We start from the raw sequence: 23,451 nt of genomic DNA, 5'->3' as shown, positions 1-23,451 counted from the left end.
TAACAGTCATGCGAAATAAACATATTGCCAATTAAAGAAGTTTCAGGATCATTTTTTTGCATAATAAAGTAGTCATTAATTAAATGACTACTTCGAATAACATAACTACTAATTACATAAATCCCTTGGCATTCGCAAAACACAGTTTGGGAATCACTGCTCTATACCATTCCTTCAGAAAGTCAATAAAAATCTGAGACTTCATCCATGCATTTGTGTTGTCCTTACATTCAACTGGTTGGATTTTTGTCCCTCCGAAGACACACAGATGCTTACTTTTCCAATTAAGAAAAAGGCTTTTTTCCTTTTTTTTATATCGTGCCCAGAGGAGTATTCAGGTGGGCATATGCCCCCAACCATGCATATAACTGTTCCTAGGTCTACCTAAAAAAAAAAAAAAACCTACACAAAAAACTAGTCATCATGCCCCCTTACAATGATACCTGGATACAATAGTGACTGCGCCTGTCATATTGCACGCAACAAGTACTCTTTCAGTCAGAAAGACAGTTACTCTTCCAGCTTTTTTTTTTTCCAACTGTTGAATGTTCATTTCTGAATAATAAAGTCAAGCATTGCTCTAAAATAAACATCTGCATCATCAGTGCTGAAAATATAGTTATTTCTTCAGGGACTGGGTTGCATCCCCTGAAGAAATATTTATCAGGATTCATATTAGTTTTTATTATGGTTCAGTGCCCACGTTCCCCACCCACCACAGAGCCCAAAGGGATACCCACTAACAGGCAAGCAATAAATGAGCTCGAGAGTGGGATGCCAGGGCTACTCAGACACCATACCCGCACCACTACCAGCCTGAATCCTGTCCCTCAGATCATGAGTAGGGGCACAGCATTAGCACAGTTGACCCTTGCAGGCAAGCCCACTAGCCGATTGATTCTAGCAGGGTCATCCAGGACCACCCATCTTGTCGAAGCAGGAGCCGAAGTGGTTGGGTGTTGAAGCTGGGTCGCTCAACCACTAGGATCCCCTTTCTGAATTTCCATGGGTCGCAACATCTGGCAAACACGCCTGATTCCATTGTTAGCCTAGAACCTAGGCTGTGGGTGCTGGATCCCAGTGGTGCTAGTCTAAAGGACCAGCAGCATCACTGGGAGTTCCCATCACCACGTACAGGTACCCATGTCAAGAGGGGAGTCCTCCAAGATTCAGTGCTGGGCCAACTATTATTTTCTATATTTATTAATGATATTGATGAAGGTGTGTCCAGCTTAATGTCTAAGTTTGCAGATGATACAAAGGTTGGCAGGGTGGTTAATAACAGTAATCAGAGTAAACTACAGGCATACCTCGAATAACGAATAGGATGCGTTCCACGAAATTACTTCGTTAAGCGAAACTTCGTTTTCAGAGGTAAAAATACTATGGCCAGAATAGGGATACGTTCCTACGTAAAGAAAATGAAAAGCTTTTTTTTTCGAACAAAGAAAAGTTTTATTAAATAAACAGTCAACTTACATACAAAGTGAAATCTCATTTTAAAATATGAGTCTAAAGTTGATTGTTTATGCTTTTTTCCTCTTTCATTTAGCGATTGCCTATACGGAGTTATTGCATTTAACACTGATTGCTTAACAATAACACTTCTTCCTAAATCAGGATCATTTTCACTAAAAAAATTTGAAACGTTTTCAATGTCATTTAAGCACCTTTTTAAATCTTTGGTTGTTAACACTTTTTCGGCAGGAACTTCTTTAACTTCGTCTTCATCATCTTTGTCTTCGTTGCTAACAAGGTTTTCTAAATCTTCCATTGAAAAACCATCATCTTCTGCATTCAATAAATTTCTAACATCCTCTTCATCAACATTTTCGAAACCTAGTGATTGAGCCATCTGGATAACTTCATTTCTAATTTCTTGGATGTTATTTTCTTCTTCTAGTACAACTTCTGGCCATATTTTGCGCCAAACTCCATTTAAGCATTTCTTAGTGACTTCTTTCCAAGAACTATCAACGTTTTCAATTGCATTTTTAATGGTGTAGTTTTTCCAAAAAGTTTTAACTGTCATTTCCTCTTTATCCTCTAGTTCAGTTAAACTGCTTAATGTTCGACGCAGATAATAAGCTTTAAATGATGCTATTACTCCCTGATCCAATGGTTGAATCAGGGAAGTTGCGTTTGCTGGAAGAAACACAACTTTGACAGGAATGCATGTGTCCAACGTGTTAAGATCAGTAGGATGTCCCGGAGCATTGTCTAACAACAAAAGAGCTTTTTCTTCAAAGTTGTTTTTTTGACAATACCGTTTTACTTCAGGACAAAAGTGGTTAACAAACCAATCAGTAAATAACTCCTTGGTAACCCACGCTTTTCTATTTGCTTTCCATATTACAGGTAAATTCATTTTTATGTTACCTTTTAACGCCCTCGGATTTTCTGAATGGTAAACTAATAACAATTTTAATTTATAATCGCCAGAGGCATTTGATCCAAAGAGTAACGTTAAACGGTCTTTGGCTGCTTTGAACCCAGCAGCTGATTTTTATTCAATAGAAATGAAACTTTTTGTTGGTAGCCGTTTCCAGAACAAACCGCTTTCGTCAACATTGAACACCAAATTTGGAAAATTTTGACGTTCAATTATTTCCTTTAGTTTTTCTGGAAACTTATTTGCAGCTTCTCCTGTTAATTTTACACTATGAATCCTGGCCCGTTTTTTAAATTTCTCGAACCAACCACGAGAAGCCCCAAAGGTTTCCGTAATTTCTTCAGTTTGTTTAGATTTCAGGTGATTAAACTTGAATATTTTTTTTTTTATGTTAAATGGGGATTGAAATTTCCGACTTCGTTAGCAGAGGTAACGTTAACCGAGGTATGCCTGTACTTGTAACGAGATCCAATTAAATTAGGCTGATGGGATGAGAAATGGCAGTTTAACACTGATAAATGCAAGGTACTGCATAGGGTTAGCAATAATCCCAGAATATTGTACAAACTATGATACTACACACATGGCAGTGAAAAATTAAAAAGAACTGGGGATAATCACGCAATCAGATATGAAGTTCTCTGAACAATTCAGAAGGGCTTCCAGGTCAGCTCATGAGTTTTGTCCTGATATGCAGGTACTTTACCAGCACAAAGAAGGAAGTGATTATCCTGTTGTATATTGCAATGACCAGGCTGCATTTTGAGTACTGCATACAGGTCTGGAGGCCTCATTTTATTAAGCATCTAGGTCTACTGGAACAGGTACAGAGAAGGGCAATGAGATTGACGAAGGGAATGAAAGGGTGGTCTTACCAAGACAAGCTGAAATGCTACAAACTGCAGAACCTTAAGACTAATTACCTGCAAGGTGATCTGATTAAAGTTTAAAATTTAAGGCTTTTAATGAATATAGCAAACTCAATGCTGATGGCCTTCCTTCTACTCACACAGACTACAAATGAGGGGAGCCTTAAGAGGCCTTGTTAGGGCCCAGAAGAAGAGGAAATTTAAGTTACTCATGAGAGCAAAATAAAAATTTCCGTCATGGAAACCTATGAAGGGATGCCCATTTCCAGTTCTTGAGTAGGTACAGCATACATGAATGGGATACCTAGTTTGCTCAGAGAATCGTACCCGTATTTCCAATAGGCTTTGACCCAGTCCCACGATGACCAAAGCGAAGGAGACCTATTGGAACACAATTGATCCGAGCAGTAACAACCACCCACCAATTGATTCCAGTTGAGCTGGTCCAGGATCTCCCACATTGTCAAAGCAGGTGCCCAAGCGGTGTATTAGGGTGGGCCCTCACCCACCAGGATCCCCCTTTCCAAGTTACCATGGATTGTGGCTGCACATCCCGGAACCAAGGTATGGGTATTGGATCACAGTAATGCTAAACTGAACGCCAGTAGCATCACTGGGCGCTCCCCTCACCATGTGCAGGTGTCCACATCAAGGAGTTATTTGCAGGGCCTCTAAAAATATGCACATTAGAGTTTTCAAAATAACTAAATCCACTACTGACTTTAAATAACAAAATAACTAAATCCAGTCAAGAAGAAAAAAAAAAAGTAGAGCTACTCCCAAGTATTATCATTGTCAGTTAAATGTGAAAAGCAAAAATTCAATTTAAATTTATGTACATACCTGGTAATATTTGTGATCTGACAAAGTGCAGAAATACATGGATTGATCTTGGTGAGCATAAATTGGAAATAAGGTTCCACATCAATAAAGTAAGACAGTTTAGTTTTACTGGCCTTTTTTTTTTTTTTTTTTTTTTTTTAATGATGCCCACCAACACTAAGAATCCCAACTTGCACACATACAAGATTGTAAATGGCAGAAAATACTTCACTGTTTTGTTGTCTGATAGGGTACCATGAATGAACTTTAACTAAAATTATGCCAGCATTTCTGCAAAAGAAGAATGGCCTTTGCAGCTTGCCTTGAAGCAAGCCACAAGGGTATTCTTCTTCAAGAAGAGGTTATTCAGCAACATCCACCCACTGATGAGGAAAGGATTTCTTACCCATTAAAAAGGCAACATCTCTTTTAAGAAAGTACAGTGAAACTTCTCTAAAGCAGACACCAAAGCAGTCAGAAGTAAGTGTTCACAATAGGAAGGTATCCAACTTTACAGGTCAGCATTAGCCAGTTTCAATAATTCAGAAAAATGAAATTCACTGTAATTGATTGCTTACTCAGTGTTCTTATCAATTAATATTAATTGGTTAACTTTTAATAATTTTTGGTAAACAACTTTTAATAAAAAATTAATATAAATGTCTTTGTTTACAGCATTTTATTTTGGCAATTTCATTTTCATTATGGATAATTAAATCAATCAGTAAAACAGGTAAGTTTGGACTTTTCCAAAACAAAGGTCAATATACTCCAACATGAAATAGGAGCTGCATGGAGTTTTCACCCATCTTTCCACAAAGCTGAAAAAAATATTCCCTAGTTTGATTAGTGAAAATACCAATGACATGAAGGCAGACAGTAGTTAACGACCATTGTTGAGTTTGAGGTGGCTTTGAGGGTACACACTAAAGCTGAAGAATTTTGAGATCTTGGAAATGAATAAGTTCTTTAGAAAATTGTGTGGCTTTTTTTTTTTTTTACTTAACGCATTGCATTTAATTAATAGTCCTAGTCATGTTTGTTAGCTAATTTTTCAATTTAGCTAGAGATTTTGAGAGGGACGGTATTTGTAGAGCTTTTATACTGGTGATTTGGTATGAACATCGCACACATTAATAGTGTAGTCCATGTAGTGGAATTGCAGAGTTTTTGTTCCAGTAAATAAGCAGCTCATACGTTCTAATCACGTATATTAAATTTAAAACTCTACGAACATAATGATACAGTAGGTAAACTTGAGAGTGCAATACACATTATTGTATTTAGGTATCCATTAGTTTAGTACAGGAAACCCCCGTATAACACAGTACTTCTACAACATGGTTTCGCTCTAACACGATTGATAAAGTGCAGCAATTCTCGCACAACACTGTACTTATATAACACTGTTTCGCTCTAACACAGAGAATTGCGGGGTGCCTCTGTAGCCAGGTGGGAAGGAGCAGCAGCAGTGCATAGCACACACTTCTTGATTAGACTGGGGTTCGAGCCCGTCACCACCAAATATGGAGGATGCGGAAAGGTCAAGGGAATGACCACCGCATATTCCCGGAGCAATATGGCCTTAGTTGCTAATGCTCCTAAAAACCAAATAACAAACAAACAGAGAATTGCAGAAAACCTTGCATAACAGAGTAGTTTTGAGCAGGGAAAAACTATTAGTTTGGATTTAATTTTTCAACATTTCCATTCTTTTTTTTGTGAATCCCCGCTTTTGGTTCGCTAATCATTATGCAAAAAAAAATGAAAAAATTATTGGGAAATCTTCATTTTAGTTCTGTGCTATTGAACATGTGCTTGTTGAACTTGTGGATAAAATCTAGATTTCAAAGTTTTATTACTACTGGATAATGTTTTGGTCCATCCAAACGTTGAAGTAATGTTCCTACCACCTAGCAAAACTTGCTTAATTAGATCAAGGCATCAAACTCATTACATCAAAAAATCGTTACAATGGATTTTGGAAAAAATTGATTTTGAATTGAATTGATGGAGGCATGGAAACATTTTTCAATTGTGGACTGTATTGGAATCATAGCTTTATCACTCAAAGAAGTAAAATCATCAACATTAAATGCATGTTGGAAAAATATATGGGCAGAGAGTCAGTTCATTCAGGAAATATGGTCAAACTGGCCGAAAAAGGAATCGGTGCAATAATAGAACTTGCTAAGTGGATAGGATGAGAATGTTTTGATGATATGACTACTGAAGCCCTCGTGGGTAGCACAGTTGGTAGAATCGCGTTATCCCCACACTGGGTGGAAAAGACCTAAGTTCAAATCCCGTCAATGGGTCTTTTTCACAACGTGGCAGAGTTATTCCATCTCATGCAAGAGTAGCATGGTTTTTTTTTTCTCCCAGAAACTGGTTTTTCATCCAGAAAAATAGAAAATTAACCTCAGAACACATGCAATTTGCACACAGATCAACACAGCCTTAGTTATCAGTGATCCTAAAAAAAAAAAAAAAAAAAAAAAAAAAAAAAAAAACCAAATCAATTCACAGGATGAAAATTCTGAACTTCCAAATTTTACACTAAAAAAGCATAAAGTTAGCCAAGCAATCAGAATCTTACTTTTTTGAATTCAGATTCTTCGACTGAAAGGAGCTCAAAGTTCAAAAGGGAGCTTCAAAAACGATTAGTTCCATCAATGAAATTACAAATCTATCAAGCAAAAGCAAACAAACCCAGATGAACGATTTTTTAAAGAGAGCAGAAGATACACTAAATATAGAATGGTGTACTTTTGTTAACTCTTGGAACATAACCCCCCCTTTTGTACTGGTTCTTAGCCCCATATAACATGGTTTCGCACTAAACGAGATTTTATAGGAACCTAACCCATGTTATATGAGGGCTACCTGTATTCTCAAAATTAAATTGAATTTAACAGAAATCATGTCTCTGACTAGAGCAATAAAGCAAAGGGCTCAAGGTAGTGGGAGTGCTATAAACTGCAGGAAACTGAAGGGGGGACAGTTCACCTACAAATTATGCTGCTTGTGGACCTACGTGGAACAGGACATGACACAGTCGAAGTGGGGAAATTTGGTGCAAAGAGTATGAGGAAATTATGCACTAACTCTTCATTCTGATGGGCATTTATAAAATGCTTGAAGAATTGGGTGAATGTCCTAGAAAGAATCAGAATGGATGGTAGCCTATCAAGCTCTCTGCTGCCAAACTCAACACCAGAGCTTACACTTACATCAGGTAGCACAACGACAATCCCCATGGCCAAATGCACTGGTCCCACAGAAGGTAGTTATTTCGGCGACTATTATCAGGAAAGTGGAAAATACTATGCAAAATGGACAGGTAGAACAGGACAAGTGTATATGTCTGCCAGGGGACAAAAATATTAGCATTAGCAGAGGCATTTGATGCAAGAAAGCAAGCTTATGCAGCATCAGCCAAAAAAAAAAATAAAATAAATAAATAAAAAAATAACCACTTCCACTTCACCCCTCTGTTCGTTTGAAATACCTGTCCAGCTGAGCCTTAAACTTATTTAGGCTATCAACTTCCACGACAAGGGATGGAAGTCTATTCCACCAACCAACCACCCGCTAGCTAAAGGCAAATTTCCTCACGTCTATCACGTCTAGCCCTTACTAATACTAAAAGATTGAGATCTGCTCTCTGCAGCATCATATGCTGCAGAGAGCAGATCTCAATCTTTTAGTATTAGTAAGGGCATATGATGCAAGAATGCAAGCTTATACAGCATCAGCCAAAAAAAAAAAAAAAACCACCCTTCCTATTTCACCTATCCATTCACTCAAAAACATTTGAGTAGTTCTGCCTTGAACTTATTTAAGTTGTTGACCTCCACTACAACAGATGCAAGTTTGTTCCAACTATCAACAACCTGCTGGCTAAAGGCAAAAAGGACACAAAAGTGTTATTGTTGTACACAATAGCACTAATGATAACAAGTAGATCTGAGGACTTAACAAGTACAGGACAATGGTGGGAAAAGCCATGAGTCAGAATTAAATTTGTAATTAAATTTCTGCCCATAGGAGAGAGTACATGTTCAGATCCTTGTCAATCAATTCGGCCCTGAGAGACTGTGCAAGGCTCATGGGGTAGAGTTCTGAAATTTGTATCTCCATAGTTCTGCCCATACACAATAAGAGAGAGTACACGTTCAGATCCTAGTCAATCAATTCAGTCCTGAGAGACTGTGCAAGGCTCATGGGATAGAGTTCTGAACAGTGCTTTTTGACAGGGATGAGATACACTTAAATAGAAGGGGTGCAGGACATTTACTGATGCTATCAAAGAAGTATTATGTGGGTTGAAAAAATGCTAGTGGGGGGGGACACAGTGTAATAGATAAAAATTGGAGCCACAGGTAGAGGTGAAAGTGATTTCAAGCACTTGTGTGGGTCATCACGGAACAATTAAATAAATGGCCTAGGTTAGGAAAACTAAAAATAAAACCTATGCATGTACACTAGTGCCAACAGAATAGTAAATAAATTTGATGAATTTGAAGTACTGATTAAGTCATCAAATGCCGCATCTAACAACCTGATCATCGGAAACAGCCATTTCCAGCACCCTCAAAAACATCAACTTACATGGCGAAATCCATCTGGCAAGGACTCAGCAATCCTGGACTACATTTTGATCAACGCCCGATTTCACTCATGGAAGTCTATGCCATGAGGGGACCTGATTGTGGATCTGATCACTACCTCATACGGGCTAAGGTGCAGCTCAAACTACGACATGCAAAAAGGTCATCTCAGTCAGCCAAGATGGAATGGAGGCAGCTAATGAATGCTGCCAACAACAGGCATATCAGATCGCCCTATCCAACCGCTTTGAGACACCGGCCGCGTCCGAGGATATAAATGAAGAAAAGCAGATCTCTGATGCTATCCTGGAATGTGCCAAGCCCCTATTGCCCACCTGCCTGACACCAAACGCAACCATGGATATCAGACGAGTGCCTCGACCTCATGGACAAACAGAAACAGGCAAAATTGGTCGACTTCGAACGGTACCAGCAGTTAAACCGAGAAGTCAGACAGAGGATGAAAGCAGAGAGAGAAGCAAACTGGAACCAAGTGGCAGACGATCTTGAAGGAGGCGGCATCCAAGCACGAGTACCGCACCCTCAGATGTCCTTTTTTTTTTTTTTTATGAAAACCCCAAACACAAAAGGTATCAAAACCTATAGTACTTAGTACCGTGCATGGGTTTGAAGGAGAAGTATGGGGGGGAGGGGGGTGCCGGAAACTTTGCTGTAGAGACTAAACATGGGTTTCACCACTTCAAGCCTCCAATAAGCAAAGTGGTGGTATTTCACCAGTTGATGAAAGTCATCTACCACCTGAGTGGAAAGACCAAATTGACTAGTGACAACATCAAGAATGATGATGGGACCTTCGTGCTATCACTGTCCGAACACCTGCAACGGTGGAGTGAATTCTTTAAAGCATTGTATAATCACCCACCTCAGGGACCACCAGCAGCCACACCACCGATTGATCCCCCTGAGGTCTCCATGGTCGATGTCGAGCCTACAGTAGAAGAAGTGAAAGCAGCCATACAATCCCTAAAGAATGGCAGGGTACCAGGAGTGGACCAAGTCACCACAGAAGCGATCAAAGCCAGGGGAGATCGCACTGCTTCGCCGACTACACTCACTCCTCAAAACCATCTGGTGCACTGAACAAATTCAGCTAACATGGAGGAAAGCCATTATCGTGCCAATCCACAAGGTGATAACTGGGATTGCAAGAACTACTGTGGCATCAGTCTCCTTTCCATCATCGGAAAGGTCCTTATGAAGATCATTCAGTCACTGCTGCAAAAACATCGCGAGCAAACCGGTCGAGAAGAACAGGCGGGATTTAGACCCGGGCGAGGATGCTGTGATCAAATATTTGCCATCCGTCAGCTGATGGAGGAGAGGATCTGGTGTGGACAGCGAACCGTCATTGTTTTTATTGACTTTAAGTCTGTTTTCGACTGTGTCCACCGGCCCGCCTTATGGAAATTGCTAGAGGTCGAACATGTACCTCGAAAAGTCATCACACTCCTCCAAACTGCATACAACGGTTTAACCAGCCAGGTGCACATCCAGAACGATTTATCTGAGGAATTTACCATCCAAACTGGAGTCCGCCGAGGGTACGTGGCCTCCCCGTTGCTTTTCAACATCGTGGTCGACGCCATTATGAGGCGAGCATTCAGCAACAGATGGGGCATACAATATGGCAAGGATCACTATGTGACTGACTTGATGTTTGCCAACGATAGTGCTATCTTTGCCGGAAATGACGCTGAAGCCATGGACATCCTCTACGACATTGCCCGGCCATACGGATTGAAGATCAATGCTGATAAGACAAAGGCCCTGACAATAGATGGGTCGCAAGCCACCATCTATCTTGAAGGCGTCCAGATCGAGCAAGTGCAGGACTTTAAATACCTTGGGTCGCTGGTCCAGGAGAAGAAAGTTGTATCCACCGTGGAGATCCACAGCAGAACTGGACAGGCAGCCACTCATTCGCCTCTCTCAAATGGTGTCTGTGGAAGAGGACCAACATTTCCTTAAAAACTAAAATCCGACTCTTCCGGACTTTGATCGTGCCCATTCTCCTTTACAGATCGGAAACAGATTTGTCTCAAGCCAGATTTAAACAAACTTGAGGCATTCCAAATGCGATGCCTGCGACAGATCCTGGGCATCTCGCTTCGCGACCACATCACTAATGATACCATCCGCGCCAGATCCAACAGCAACCAACCATCGCCGACCAAATCCAGAAGCAAAGGCTTAGATGGTTTGGCCACGTATGTAGAATGGGCGCGAATAGAATACCATCCACACTCCTTTGGAGACAACGACCCACCTAATGGAGCATTCAACGGACCGCGCCTAAGGAAACGTGGGCCAAGCAAGTGGAAAATGACCTGAAGAGCCGACATCCCGACCTTAATCAGGCCAGGACTGATGCCATGGATCGTAAAGCATGGAAGAACATCACAGAGCAAGTCCGAAACCCTGCGGCACCTACAGCAGCGTACTGGTTGCGTGGCCAGCCGCCTCCTCCAACCGCCAGCTAAGGACCAAAGAAGAAGTCATCAAATGCAGACATTGAACACGTGGTGTGACTCAGACATAAGGGATGCAGAACTTGTGTGTGTGTGTGTGTGTGTGTGTGTGTGTGTGTGTGTGTGTGTGTGTGTGTGTGTGTGTGTGTGTGTGTGTGTGTGTGTGTGTGTCATTGGTGCATTAGCTGCTATGGCTATAGTGCACCTATTTGTAGGAATATCAGAAAATAATTAAGAATGAAGCCAGTTCAATTTCATTTCAGTTCAGTTCTGAAACCCATTCATAAAAGTTTATATTAAGGGAGGCAGCAAAGGAGGTAGGCAAACCCTTAGCCATAATTATGAGAGCATCTTTGGATTCAAAGTAGGTACCTATGGACTAGGGATGTCTAAATTAATCCCCATTTCATAAAGGGGGGGGATCAAAAGGTGATATGAGTAATTGAAGACCTGTTAGCTTAACTTTTATTCCAGGAAAAATAATGGAGTCACTGTTTAAAGAAGTAATGAAGGACGACCTAGACAAATCCAATTATGCCGCAGTCAAATCATGGATTTGTTAAGTGGATGATCTCATCTTACCAATGTGAATAGATACAATATAGTAACAAAGGAACTGGATGCAAAGAATAATTCTGATATCATATAACTTGGACTTCAGGAATGATTTTGATGCTGTTGCACATAAAAGACTGCTGTAAAAATTGGAGCATTGTGGTTAAATGCAAGTTACTGTTATGGATAAAGGGGACGGCCGAGTGGGAGAAGTGAGTGGATATTAATACTGCTCTTCATGGACTAATTCTATTAGTGGAGACTTGCATGGTTTAGTGCTGGGCCCATTGTTGTTTTCTATATTTATGAATATTACTGATGAAGGTATATCAGACTTAAATGTCTAAGTTTGCAGGGTGGTTAATGACAGTAATCAAGGTAAGACTGCAACAAGATCTAGAAAAATAGGCAGATGGGCTGAGAAATGGCAGTTGAAGTTTAACATTGAAAAATGCAAGGTACTGCACGTGGGCAGCAGCCATTCTAGATTAATGTACCTGTGTGGAACTACACTCAGTATAGTGGAAAATGAAAAAGACCTTGGAGTAACTATGCAATCTGCAAACAGCTTGCTAGGACAATTCATGAAGTTTTGTCAATGGTACACAGGAATTTTGCTAGCAGTGAAAAGGAGGTGATTATCCCACTGTACAAGGCAATGGTTAGGCCACATCTTGAATACTGCCTACCAGTCTGGGGGCCTCATTTCAGGAAGGATGTGGGTCTATTAGAATGGATGTAGAGTAGGGCAATGAAATTGGTGAAGGAATAAAAGGGTCATCTTACCAAGAAAGACTTTGGTTCTCCATATGGCAGTGTCTGAAGACTAGGCATCCTGTAAGGTGATATGATTGATATGTTTAAAGCTGTGAGCAAGCTTAATGCCAATGGCATTCTTCCTCTTGCTCAGACTACACACAAGGGGGGGGGGGCATAAATTTAAACAGAGGATGATGCTTTATAAGCGTACTTCTTGCATAATTTACCACTACTAATACTAACTAATTGGATGGGCTGAAAATGGCAAGTGAGGTTTAACAATGATAAATTGTATACAATGGTAGAAGTAATCTCAGAAGCTGACATCTCTCCTGCTGGTTCTGTCCAATTACATGATGCTGAAAATACAAAAATTTTGTTTCACAACTTGGCTGAAGCGGACAATAACACACTATAGCAACTTGTGTGAATCGACTACCACAACAATGCAGTAATACCACAAAACAAATTCAAAGTAATCTAATCTTCTCTCTGAAACAAATTCACTTAAAAAATGAAATAGCTACATATTTAAAGTAACTTAACATTCCTCATAAAAACAGTTACAATGATGGTACACTAAATTCCACTTTTTTTTTGCATTAAACAAATGAAAAGCAATGAAATTAGATGTTTCAGTGCTTAAATATAATAAATTAGCATATCATATGATACATTATCATATCACATGATTAGAAATTAAAACGTAAATCTTTATTTTAAAAAAAAAAAAAAGAAATATGCAAACGTACCTGTCATAACTTATGATATACAATGTCTGGAAAACAAAAAAAGTACAACACTGAGTGATATCACTTTTCCTGCCACCATCAGAACAAACCACAAATTACTAGCCAACTTCCTTTTTCAGACTTCAAAATGCAGGGGAACAAACCCATATATACTTCCCTAAATTCTTGAAAATAATACTTGCTTTTCTCACCTGACATTACCATTTGTAATTTGATGTAACTGTAATAACTTTCTCACATTAAATCTTGACTGTTATAAGCTAGGCCTACACTTCTTTTGCAATCACACAAAGTACCTATAATGAACAATAAAGACAATGAACACTTGGTAAAGCAATGAACACTTGGCTAGCTAAGAACACTTTAAATAAAAAATGAATAACACATTCTCCATATATTAAAAATGGAGAATTTTTTTTTTTATTTTACTCCCAGGTAAATGACTGTGTACTCGAGTAGAACACCTTTTGCTATTGATTCCCAGCAATAAAAGTAAACACGCAGAGCCACCTAACATCAGCTCATTAACGACACAGCATTAATTCAGTAGGTTCATAAATGGAAAAAAAATAAATAAATAAAGAAATAAACTTGGCCAAAAACTAAATTTATCATAAAACAAGAAGACACCTGATTACTGGAAAACATCCAACTAAATCAGGATAGTTAGCAAGTATGCAGGTACTTTAATTAAGCTGGCAGTTGTGGTGGCCAAAATGTAGCAAAAACAGTGGCAGATCACCAAATTTTCTGAAGTTGTTTTGTATTTTTGAATTCTGTTAAACAGTGCCAATATTTCATCTTTTCTTAATGGATTGCAGTACTTATTGTATGTACTTTAAGTTTTAATAAAAAATTAAAACATGCTGCATTTTACACCTTTTATTTTCAAAAAAATAAAAATAAACAATTCTGCTCAAACTGGCAAAAAAAAAAAAAAAAAAAAAACAGAAACAGCTTCTTATTCTCTTCTATTTTCTAGTTTAGAAGACAGTTAAGTGCATGAAATTTCAAACATGCACATATTTTGCTGATTATGTATATAAATATCATTAAAAAACATTATACATATTTGATACTATTAGTTACTTCCATTTTCGGATTAAAAAGAAGAAATCTTTCAAAAGCAACTGGGATAAGAATGTAGATCTTTATTGAACTAGTGGGAGAAGAAAAACAAGAAACCTGAAACTTTAAACAAACAGCATTGGCACTTGTCCAGTTTCACACTAACCTTAAAGCAAATAGTTGCAAATACAATAGTGGGTATCTATCTCCTGACAGGTTCTCAAATGCAAATTCTGTAAGGAAAACATAAAAAAAAATAATTAGTTTTACAGACTACTACAGTAAAAGTTTGAAAGGTAGAAAAATTTTAAAATTTAATCACCAAGTTAACACGAGAACATTATTTTTGAAGATCACCTGTCAAGTGCCGCACCACTACTACTTGAGTTAATACAACAAAGTTGTTAAACAGTACAAACATTGAACTGCTGTTTATTCTTATAGTGCATCCTAACAAATGTACTGACTGCAATTAGAAGCACTAGAGCAGGGTAGATCATCTGTCCTAGGCCTGGATATTGTTCAGGGCTCAGACCTTCAGAGTTCTTATTTAAATGCCACATTTAAAATCAAAGCAACGGCCCACACACCTTCACTGTATATTTTATACAGGAACTGTTGTTCGGTTAGATATATTTTTCTCTGAGTTATGCATATTTCCCTCGTCACGTGTCAGCACTTAAGCTCAGTGCCACCTACAATCACTATCCTTCCTCAACAAGTGTAAAAAAAAAAAGGTTAGGGTCGTCACATCTCTTCTAAACAGAGGAAGAGAGAGACTAATATAGTTGGGGAAGAATGTTACGCAGTTGTTTTCCATTAAGATTATTACTATATTTAGTACCACTCATATACCATGTGAAATTAATAATATAGTTTATTAGGCTATTTGTCTAAACTACTACTGTATGCACATCAGGTTTCTGGAAGAATCGGCAAAAGGAGTCTGTCAGCAGCATGGTTTGGGTATTGGTAAGATGCCTGAAACATCAACTTAATGTATAGTAGTTTAGGCAAATAGCTTAATGAATTATATTATTAATTTTGCATGGTATGTGAGTGGTATTAAATATAGTAATAATCTTAAAGGCAGAGAATATCATGGATTTTTTCACACCCTGGCCTAGTTAGTCAGTTTAGGGCAAAGGTTCTTGACCAAAAACTAGTTTTTCATCGAGCAAACCAAATGAAAATGGTTCTTAAAATTATGTGTTTCTTTATCCCCATTGATGAAAAATCATACTGATAATTACAGTGAGTTTTTTTTATTTTTTCCCCTTTTTTTTATGAAAACCCCAAACACAAGGTGTTAGAACTTATAGTACTTAGTACTATCAGGGCCGCCGCAAGTGGGTAAGTGAGGTAAGCGTCACTTACGGGCAGCAGTGCAAGAGGGCACCAAAAGCAAAAAAAAAAAAAAAAAAAAAAATTTGACATGTACAAATAAGACCTCTGTTTAATTAACAAACTTCTTTATAGCGAAATTTTCTATTTAGCGATACGTGCAATATCACATATTCTTTCATTTCACTCAAAGCGTTTCATAATTTCATTTTTTCCTCAATCGACAGAGGCAGCCTGGTCTTACTGGGGAAATCCCGGTGGGCTGGAGGCCAGTGTGATTTTGGCCATAAACACTTGTATGAGGCCGCTATAAGTTTTCCCCAATAAGAATTTTTGACAGTATCAGTATTGCTTTTCTTTTTCTCTCTGAATCTGTAGTATCTTCACCAGCAAGCTTCATTTTCACACTTTTCTCAAGTATTTTACTCATTTTTAGGGAATAAAACAATTTCAGTATAAAAAGGACAAAAATGAGGAGGCACGTTGAGACACAAACAAAGCTGCTCCGTGTGTAGCAACTGAATAAACAAAGCAATAAAGACAAACACTATTATCCCCTCATGCTAGCTCACATTTTTCTAAAACACATTTTTGGAGATCACTACCATAAAACAATAAAAACAATTTCCAGTTGCATTCCTGCTGGTGGAATCTGATATAAACGGCTAGAAAACTCAATCTAATTGCATTAATACTGATAGCTGCAATTTTGAGTTCATGTTATTATGGTGAAATCTTCAATCACATGAACAACAAATACATTTTCAGAAACTTCTCTTCTTTCAATTCGGGTGATTACCGAGTTCAACTGCCATTTCTTGTAAACACAAAGGCGAATCGTGCACAAGCGAATTCAGTTCGTGTTATATACGACATCGTTCCCCTATTTATAAATAGTGTATGATCGAATTCGTATAGTGTAAATGCGTGTTATAAAGGGCTGACCATACTATACAGGAACTCTACGAATTACATAAGGGTTGCATTCTGCAAAACGCTATGTAAGTCGGAATTTTCCTCGTGCTTATACATGACTCTCAACTGTGCTCACAGAATTGATTGAATCAAAAAATAAATGTTCTACGAACATGTGAATAGAACTATTTATTGTATTTATTCAATTTTTTATCTCGTACGCAGGAAAAGTTACAAAAGCATGCAATTTAAAAATTATAAAATTACAAAAAAAGAGGAGATAGGCATAACATCAGTAAATTTTCCCCTCTTGAGCATCGTTGTCAGAGTCTACGTCTTCAGCTGATAAGTACACAGCTGTGGAGGTTTAGAAGAGGTCGGCCGCACAACTTTACGAAGGAACATATTAATGGGTAACTGGACGTTGGCTTTTCTTTTCATCGTAGATTTCTTTGTAGCAAGCATATCATTCACCACTGTTAACTTTTAAGAGTCATTCGCTGTCAGGATCCATCTTCTCAAACCTCACCATTGCCGATGCAATTTCACGAAATACCATTGCCATCTCTCTGGTGATGAAGCAATTTGGCTCCTCATTTGATTCATCTTGGGCTTAGTCAGCATTTTATTCTTTCACTATCGCTGCCTGCCAGTCAATAAGTTCTTCATTAGATAATTCCTTCTCTTCCTCTATTAACTCCTCCACATCTTTGGCATCAACCTCCAACTGAAGTAGCTCTGTAACCTTTACAATCTTATCTGTAACTTCTTCACATGATTCGTCTTTTTCATATCCTTCGAAGCCTTTTATGTGCAGTGGGCATATTTTCTTCCGTGCGCCACTTAAACAACTTTTAGTAATTTCTGCCCAGGGCTTATTAATGTTTCAGATGGAGTGGTAAATATTGTAAGATTTCCAAAAGTCTCTTAACGAAAAATATTTCTCACCGTCTACTGCAGACAATGCAATGCCTGAGCAAATGTGCATAAATAGTATGCTTTTAAATTCGAAATAACACCCTGATCCATAGGTTGGAAATAGCTGTAGCATTTGTAGTTTCAGTTGGTCCCTTTTCCTTCACCATTTTAATAAGTAAATAGGAATGAAGAGAAGATTCTGAAAATTTGTTTTTTATATGATTGAAGATTTCAGTGAAGGGGAACACATTTCGCCATAATACAGTAACGTAAAAACCCACAGAATTCCAGTTATCGGAATTATTGCAAATGCAATAAGATAGAGTTTATAATTGGATGCACTCACAGAAAAGTCCAATAAAATGGAAAGGGCAAATTGTTTTTTGATCGTAACCTCTAGAAACGTGCTTTAGAAAAATATCAAAATTGATTCTTATAATGGAACATATGATAACGATGAAAGGGTAGTGCAATTTCCATTATAAAAATGACCTTTTAGAGAGATAAATAGCTTAGTTATATAGTGAAATTTTCAACTGCCAAGGACTTGGAACGAATTACAAAAAAATTAAATAATAATAAAAAAAGTGTTATTGGGTTCACATTACAATATTTTCACGATACCTCAATTTATTCCTACGGGATGCAAAATACGTTTCCACGATTTTAAGTTTGAACCAGCTGGAAAAAAAATTACGTAAAATTGAATTTCTGTAAGTCGAGTATTACTTAAGTTGTGGAGTTCCTGTACTGTATTTTAATTTTTTCTAAGGGTAAGTATTTTTTTTGTTACCATGTGCAACTTATTTGTTAGCATATGCTTCGATTCTTTATACGGTTTCAGTTTTTTTTAGCATTGCTTATAAATATCACGAAACTTACCTCCTAATCCGTATGGTTAAAATATAATGAAGAAATTAAAATGTGAAATTAAAAAATATAAAAAAATTCCGAGGGGGAAAAGTATGACTATCCAAGCAGTCTTTTCTGCTTGGATATTCATACATAAAAATTAATAATTATGAAACTAAGAATGAGAAGAACCAAAGAGTCCTAATGTTGGACTTTTGCAGTTCCGTCATCAGTTGGTTCATTTAATCGAGAAAGAAATTCTGAGTGTTATAAAGGTTAACTCTAGCTCCCATGGTGCATGGTTAGCACGTGCCCTGGAAATTTTACATGTTATTCTGTGAGGTTCAGTCGGAAATCATTAGGTCTAAAGCTTCATGTATTAATAATAGTTTATAACTGGAATTCAGTTTTGTTAATATTATTGCAGAATCTGTTTGAGTATTATAATTATGTGAATGCAAATGTTGACTGAGTTCTGTGGGTGAATAATTAGCATGGAGGCTGGTTTGGTGATATAAACTGTTATTTGCAGTTTTAGTGGATCCAAATTTGGTGGTAATACTACCAATTTCCTATGCATAAGGGTACCTACAGATGCTCCGGCTTGCCTGCACATGCCAAGTTTGTGCAGTCAACCAGAGCGTGTGTATGTAGCACAGGCCACCTGAATGGCCATCTGGCCTGGTGAGTGTAAATTTGAGCAACGACAGATATTGCCCTACACAGACCTGTAGGTTTGTGCATGTAGATGTGGGTTTTCCCACATATGGCACACACAAAGAACCTTGTGAAGGTGCATTCAATGCCGTAAACAAATTCCCTACTTGATAAAATTGTTCTATAATTATTAGCTTCATAAATTCTGATTGTAATTGGGCCTCTGATGTCAGTAATTTCCAGATTCTCGGTTATGAGAACGAGCAAACAGCATGTTAGACAAAAAACTGAACACAGTGAACGAAGCAAATAATTCATATTTAATGCACCTTAAATTCTTCTTCACTACCCTTACTTAAGCTGTATGAAGAAATTCTTTGCTACCCTTAAAGATAATACTACATTACTCCATTTGAATTGTTACAATATATTTTAAAAATAATTTTACAGATACTTTTCCAAATGTAGCAGTTGCACTAAGAATTTTTCTAACTTTACCAGTTGCCACAATATGAAATAAAATCAAACAATGCCTTAACACTGCTTATGTGGGTAAACTGTGGTGTATTTACACAAATATTATATAGTTAATTTCAACCCATAACATTATGCCTTGTGCATTTAGTCTTCTAAATATTATTATTACCTACACCATTTAACATCTCTCATATTGTGGAATTAACTTCACAACAGTGATAGCATGTTTATTCAATGTAGTGCAATACCTGGTATCTCGTTGTGAAGGTAGCCACAATACGAGAAAATCAAACAATGCTTTAACACTACTTATGTAGTTAAACTATGGTGTATTTACACCAATATTATATAGTACAGGCGGGCCTCGATTAACGCGATTAATTCGTCCCGCGAGCACATCGCGCAAAACGGAAACGCGTTAATCGATTATCATAACCAATAGGAAAAATTATAATTGGTCCTTGACCTTCTGGAATGTCCATAAAGAATTTTAAAAATACCTTTTAAATAACTTTTTAACTGTATATAATGTAAAAGATGAAAATAATTATGGAATTAAATGTTTATTGCATAAAACGGCGGTTTTTAAACTGTGCGCCGCAGAATATTTTAAATTTTCGAGGGAAACACAGCGATACTCGACATCTGTCGGACACCGCGCGAACTACTAGCTCGAGGTAGTTCACAGTTTCAGCATTTCTTATTAAGTTGTTTGGACCTAACTACTAAACGAAACTGTTAGATATTTCTTTTGGTCTGGGTGCGCCTTTAAAAAATTACTGAGACATTAAAGGCGCCGTGAACCGAGAAACTTTGGGAACCCTGACATAAAATACACAATGAAGAAATTACTGTTGCGGAAATATTTGAACAGTGTTGACTTTCTCTTTTCATCAATCAATTTCCGATAGCACACAACAATCTTCTCTGGGCCCTGGCGAAATAAATATCGCGGAGAACAAACCTTTTGTTTGAGGTTCTATGCGATAAGAAAGATTTCATCTAATTCTCTTACCGTTATCTCCTTCGCGGTAACATTTTCATCTGGCTCATTTAAAAATTTGAATTTTTATGCAAGTTTGCATTGACTTTATTAGCAGGAGACAAACACGTCTTCTTCCGATGGTTGATGGAACACACCGAGGCGAGCAGCAGGCAAACGTTTGTTTATTGACCGTACGGCTCGCGGTAAGCTTAACGCGCGATTCAAATCTTTTTCAACTATCGCATAAAAAAAACAGAGAGAAAAAAGATCGCGTTAACTGGAAATTTGCATAGTGTAAAGTGAAATCATATTTCAAATAGCGTTAACTGATTATCGCGTTAATCGAACTCGCGTTATGCGAGGCTTAGCTGTACATACTGCATGATGGGGGGGGGGGGTTGTTGGAGCTTTGCTCTGGTGACTAAACATGGATTTCACCACTTGAGTCCTCCAATAAGCAAAGTGGTGTTGCACCAGTTGATGAGAATTGTCTAACACCTAGTATAGCGTGGTAACACAGAGGAGAGACATTCCTGTGTAGTGTGGACACCACACAATCCCTATTTACATTGGTTCAAACCTGGGTGGTCACCTTCAGTATATTAGGTGCAGTATTTCAGGACTTGCACACAGAGGTTTATACCCAGGGTTAGCAATAGCAGTTCCACTATTGTGAAGTTGCAAGCAGAAGATTTGCTTATCATAGAATGATCAGCCTACACCAGAATGTGGTACACTTGACTCAAGTTCCACCTGAATATCAGATCCAATCAGGGAGGGTTTTAGACTCCCAGGTTGCAAGCCCTAGCTTGTCATACCTGAGAGAATGTCTGTGACAAGTCTCAAGGAATGTATGTACATTAACCAGATATATGGTAACTAAGAATTAGGTGTGTATAAAGAAAAAAAATAAATAATGCAATCCATTTGGGAAAAAAAACATAATAATAATATCAAGCCTGTATACTTCAAGCAGAATTCAAAAAAACTAAACTTTTTTCCAGAAATAAAAACTGGACACCTACCAGGTGACCAATTTTTTTATTTCAGGTAGTGTATCCACAAGATGCGGACTTTGACCCAGTACGCCTCTGACTACCACCTTTGCCGAGAAGATGGGTGCAAACCAGTGTAGGGTTAAATAATGCCAGAATCAGTGGATAAATTTGAACAGAGTAGAGTAACAGACTGGACTGCTAGAAATTTTCCCTTAGCCAATAACCTGTTAATTATCAGAATAAATTGAATCCAGGGGTAGTTGAAACAAACAGCTAATTCAAACATCAGCTGGATTAGTACCTATGGGTGTCTGGAGTGGGAGAGACAACAGTTCTTTACAGGTGGAAGGGCAAAGGCCTAGCTCCTTTGCACTACATGGAAAACAATACTAAATCAGAAAGTTAGAGTGCAGCAAAGGAAACAATATCCTTCACCTCATTTTTATCAATCTGCTGGCAAAAGGCAAATTTCAAGACATCTATTCTACAACTGTTTTTCCTCAATTTGCAACTGTGACCCTCAGGTTGTTAATCTGAGCAAGAGGAAGAATCCCATCAGCATTCAGCTTGCTCAATCTATTCAAGGCCTTATACACCTCAATCAGATCACCTCGCAGGTGCCTACTCTCCAGGCACTCCAATTTGCAGAACTTAAGCCTTCCTTGGTAAGAGAGAGAGGGGGGAACAAAGGGGACCCCCTTGTTCCCCCTCACCAATCTTGTTGCCCTTCTTTGTACTCTTTCTAGCAACTCCAATCCTTACTAAAATGTGGCCTCCAGACCTGTACACAGTACTCTAGGTGTAGCCTGACCACTGCCATGTATACGGAATAATCACCTCCCTGTCCCTGCTAGCAAAATTTCTATGTATCATTGACAAGACACCATGACCTGCCCTGGCAGCCTGTCTGAACTGCTCAGGGAACTTCATATTTGACTGCACAATTACCAGGTCTTTTTCACTTTCCAGATACCACACAGTTGGTAGGTTTTTTTCGATTATTGCTACCCATATGCAGTACTTTGCATTTGTCAATGTACAACTTCAGTTGCCACTTAGCCCATTTGCCCAACTTATCTAGATCCAGTGGGAGTAACATACTGTCTTTACTGTCATTAACAACCCTGCCAACCTATGTACCATCTGCAAACTTGGACATTAAACCTGATATACCTTCATTAATATCATTGATAAATATACAAAACAACAATGAGCCCAACACCAAACCCTGGAGAACTCCACTAATAACATTTGTCCACGAAGAGCAGTGTCAACTGATCACCACTCTCTGTTGTCTCCCACTCAACCATCACTTTATCCATTGTAGCAACTTACCCTTAATGTCATACCTCTCCAATTTGTACAGCAGTCTTCCATGTGCAACAGTATCAAAAGCTTTCCTGAAATCCAAGTATATGATATCAATTATTTTTGGCATTCAGTTCCTTTATGACCACATCATCAAATTGGTCAGACAAGACCTCCCTTTAACAAACTCATGCTGTGTCTTAAATATTACTGCAGTCTTGTCTAGATGATCCTGCAATGCTTCTTTAACCAGTGATTCCATTGTTTTCCCCAGAACACAAGTTAAACTAACAGGTCTATAGTTACTTGTGTCACCTTTTGAACCCCCTTTGTGAATTGGTGATACATTTGCACATCTCCAGTCCATGAGAACCACCGCTGAGTCCAAGGAAGCTCTCATAATTATAGCTAAGGGTTTGCTTACTTCCTTTGCTGCCTCCTTTAAGATAACTGGATAGATCCCATCCACCCCAGGTGCCTTCCTTATGTTAAACTTCAACAATTCTCCTCCACTTTGCTCAGTTATTACAAAATCACTTAGCTCGGTGTTAGAGTTTGATAAACGTCTGGCATTCCACTCATTGAATAACTCCTCATGTGTGAATGTAGATGCAAAATACTCCTTCAGTTTATCAGCTACCCGAGCATGATCATCAATAGTCAACCCATCTATGTTAA

The 23,451-nt window shown here is 38.2% G+C and overlaps 1 protein-coding gene across 6 annotated transcripts in view; it reads right to left on the bottom strand.

Moving 5' to 3' along the window:
• The window catches only part of LOC150091181 (uncharacterized), a 210,898-nt gene that overhangs the window by 163,500 nt on the left and 23,947 nt on the right, over nt 1–23,451 (bottom strand). Inside the window, exon 2 of one of the 6 annotated variants that reach the window (XM_090382602.1) lies at nt 14,486–14,552. The exons of 3 other annotated variants lie outside the window; for them this stretch is intronic. The gene's annotated coding sequence lies outside the window, so the exon portion shown is untranslated. 2 more of the 6 variants (XM_090382610.1, XM_090382619.1) reach the window with 2 other exon arrangements.

Source organism: Mastigoproctus giganteus, chromosome 1 (assembly GCF_048544385.1).
Source record: "Mastigoproctus giganteus isolate SK-2022 chromosome 1, ASM4854438v1, whole genome shotgun sequence".
NCBI lineage: Eukaryota > Metazoa > Arthropoda > Arachnida > Uropygi > Thelyphonidae > Mastigoproctus > Mastigoproctus giganteus.
The sequence above is the reverse complement of the archived record's forward strand: the minus strand, read 5'-3'. Positions and strand labels throughout refer to the sequence as shown.